The sequence below is a fragment of the Nicotiana tabacum genome, chromosome 6 (assembly GCF_000715075.1).
Source record: "Nicotiana tabacum cultivar K326 chromosome 6, ASM71507v2, whole genome shotgun sequence".
In the NCBI taxonomy this organism is placed as follows: Eukaryota; Viridiplantae; Streptophyta; class Magnoliopsida; order Solanales; family Solanaceae; genus Nicotiana; species Nicotiana tabacum.
The window spans coordinates 24010930-24014948 of record NC_134085.1 but is presented as its reverse complement, the minus strand read 5'-3'; positions in this window follow the sequence as shown (position 1 = coordinate 24014948).

Genomic DNA, 4019 nt, shown 5'->3' with positions numbered 1-4019 from the left:
CCACCATTGCTGAACCAATTGACCAGCTGTACGAAAGGCTCAAAGCCGCTGGTTATGTCACCCCTATCCCTGCTATAACCCCTGAAAACCCTTCTTAATGGGTCAACCCAAATAAATCTTGTGCATACCATTCTGGTATGAAAGGGCATACCATTGATGAATGCCGCTATCTGAAAGACAAGATCCAGACTCTGATTGATAACAAGATCATTGTGGCAAAAGGAGCCTACTTCGAATGTCCGCAACAAACCTCTATCGGACTACAAGGGTGGAGGCGTTCACATGATTGAAATAGAGGATGATTAGGATCCCAAAGGATCGATCGGTTTAATCACAGAAGGTGACGAATCGAAAAAGCGAATAATCACCCTTAATCCAGTTGTAGTCCAGACTCAGCCTTCTGGGGACACTAAGGTAAACATGTCTGTGCCACTTGAGTTCGAAGCAACTACAAAGACACCAACACCAATCGAGGTCGAATTCATGACTCCAGCAAATGCACCTCCACCATTTGAAGTTGTAGTTTTACCTCCCAAAGCACATGCTCCGTTTGGAGTGGAGATGTCCACGCCGATCCCAGTGGCGATGTTGGCCGTAACACCGTTCCATACAAATGCCATACCTTAGGATTACACAGCCGAGGCGAGAAGGAAAGGGAAAGCCAAGTTTGGGGAAACAGTTGCGGCACAGTGTATGACAAGAATCGACAGGGTTTATACTCCGGAGCATTTAGCTGAGTCGAGTAAATAGGCCTCTGGTCGGTCGACCATCACTGAAACCGGGCCCGATGATCTCTGGAGAAAGATACAAGCCAAGGAATACTCAGTCATTGATCAGCCGAACAAAACACCGGCACAAATTTCTATCCTAGATTTGCTGTAAAGTTCCGACTACATAAGTATGCCTTGTTGAAGGTGCTGAGTGAGACATATGTACCAAGGAACATCATCGGAGGAGAAATGGCAAACATGGTAGGGCAGGTATTGGAAAGTCACAAGATCACTTTTCATAAAGATGAGCTGCCACCAGAAGGGTTAAGTCACAACAAAGCGTTGCACATCACCGTGCAATACAAAGATTATTTTATCACTAGGGTCTTGATTGATGGAGGGTCCAGCCTCAATATTTGTCTATTGGTAACACTCAGAACATTGGGAAAGGGTCTGCATGAGATCAAGGACAGGGCCATCAATGTCAAAGCTTTCGACGGTTCCCAAAGATCCACCATTGGGGAAATCAGCCTGTGTTTGCAAATGGGGCCTACTTGGTTCGATGTTGATTTTCAGGTTATAGATGTGCCATCATCTTACAACTTGCTATTGGGACGACCGTGGATTCATGCCGCTGGGGCCGTAGCATCAACACTACATCAGGTAGTGAAATTTGAGTGGAACCACCAAGAGGTGATCATTCACGGCGACGGTAGCAATCCCATATACAGTCGCCAAACCATCCCAGCGATTGGAGGAAGGAGAAAGATAGGCGGGGAAACCTATCACCACATCGAGCGAGTCAACGCCGTTGACAAAGATAGATGGTGGGACAATAAAATTGAAAGCATATTGAACTGGAGCGGATATGAACCTGGCAAGGGACTTGGCAAGAACCTCCAAGGAATCGCCAAGCCAATCAAACTGAAGAAACATGGTACCACTTTCAGTCTGGGATACGAGTATACTTGGGAGGAATTCAACAACTGATTGCCACCATGGCGCGACCCATACTACTCATTGGAGCAGCCAATACCACATTTGGAGTAGACTTTCCAACTGGCCGATGTTATCTATAGGTCGGAAGAAGAGGAAGTACTGGCAGCAGTGAGGAATTTGTTCCTAGAAGAAGATGACATGGATTGTTGTGTCATTTTCGAGGAGGAAGGGGAGGAAGTCCCTTCCATACAGGCCGTAAGCCGAGGAGCACGCCTAAACAATGGGACCATCAGAACCACCAGAGCTTGGAAAGCCTCGGGGTAGCAAGGCTGAACAAAGCATCATGCACTATGTTTTATTTTACTAGTTGATTTTCCTTTCGCATTTTTGAATTTTCGCAATAAGATCTTCCAATGTTCAAAACGGTTATGAAAATTATCAAAGCATTTCGGTTTCCTTACAAATCTTACTCTTATTATTGTCTCTCATTACTTTACTTATACAACAATACTATTACCTATCTTGATGAACCAATGGTTGTGACATGCAACGAGACAATGCAATAAACGGACATAGATTCAGAGGAAGATGATATATCAGAAGAGATTGTTAAAGAGGTTGAAAATTTTGAGAACAGACCTAAGTCCAACCTGGACGAGACCGAGATTATTAACCTAGGAGATGCAGAAAATATCAAAGAAACTCGGATCAGAATTCATTTGTCACCGTCAGAAAAGGAAGAATACATAGAATTTTTGAAGGAATATGAGGACATATTCGCCTGGTCATATGATGACATGACTGGTTTGAGCACATCTATTGTGGCCCACAAACTGCCAACTGATCCGACATATCCACCGGTAAAACAGAAGCTCAGAAAGTTTAAACCCGACATGAGTCTAAAAATCAAGGAAGAAGTCATTAAACAGGTCAAAGCTAAGTAGTAGAATATCCGACATGGTTAGCCAATATTGTGCCGGTACCGAAGAAGGATGGGAAGGTCAGAGTCTGTGTTGACTATCGGGATATCAATCGGGCCAGTCCAAAGGACGACTTCCCCTTGCCGAACATACACATCCTGATCGACAATTGCGCCAAGCATGAGTTGCAATCATTTGTAGATTGCTTCGCTGGATATCATCAAATCTGGATGGAAGATGCTGAGAAAATGACTTTCATTACGCCGTGGGGGATGTACTGCTACAAGATGATGTCATTCGGGTTAAAGAATGTAGGGGGCACCTACATGAGGGCCATGACTACTATCTTCCATGATATGACACACAAGGAGATTGAGGTGTATGTAGATGATATCATCATAAAGTCCAAGAAAGCCACTAACAACATGGAAGATTTGAGGAAGTTCTTCAACAGATTGAGAAGATACAACCTGAAACTGAATCCCACGAAATGTGCATTTGGGGTTCCTGCCGGAAAACTACTTGGGTTCATTGTGAGTCACCGAGAGATAGAACTGGATCCATCCAAGGTCAAAGTTATTCAAGAACTGCCACCGCCAAAGAACAAGAAGGACGTAATGAGCTTCATGGGAAGACTTAACCGCATCAGCCGGTTCATAGCACAATCTACGGTCATTTGTGAGCCAATCTTTAAGATGTTGAAGAAGGACACCGCTACCACATGGACTAATGATTGCCAAAAAGCTTTCGACAGAATCAAGGAATACCTATCAACACCACCAGTCTTAGTTCCGCCTGAGCTGGGTAGACCTGTATTACTCTACCTTACAGTATTGGATGGAACGTTCAGTTGTGTTCTGGGGTAGCATGATGAAATAGGGAGGAAGGAGCATGCCATTTATTACCTCAGTAAGAAGTTCACCCTGTACGAGGCTCGGTATTCTCTGATAGAGCGCACCTGTTGTGCTTTGACTTGGGTAGCTCAGAAGTTGAGGCACTACTTCTGTGCCTATACTACATATCTCATATCAACAATGGATCCCTTGAAGTACATCTTTTAGAAGCCCATGCCTACTGGCAAGCTGGACAAGTGGCAATTCCTGTTGAGTGAATCTAACATTGTCTACGTGACTCAAAAAGCAATCAAAGGACAGGCACTAGCAGATCACCTTGCTGAAAATCCCGTGGACGAAAAATACAAACCCCTGAAAACATATTTTCCTGATGAAGAGGTATCATTCGTAGGAGAAGACATTGCAGAATCCTATGACGGTTGGAGAATGTTTTTCAATGGAGCAGCAAATTTCAAAGGAGTTGGCATAGGAGCAGTCCTAGTATCAGAAACCGGTCAGAATTATCTGGTATCTGCCAAGCTTAGGTTCCCGTGCACCAACAACATGGCCGAATACAAAGCTTGCATCTTAGGGCTTAAGATGGCCATTGACATGAA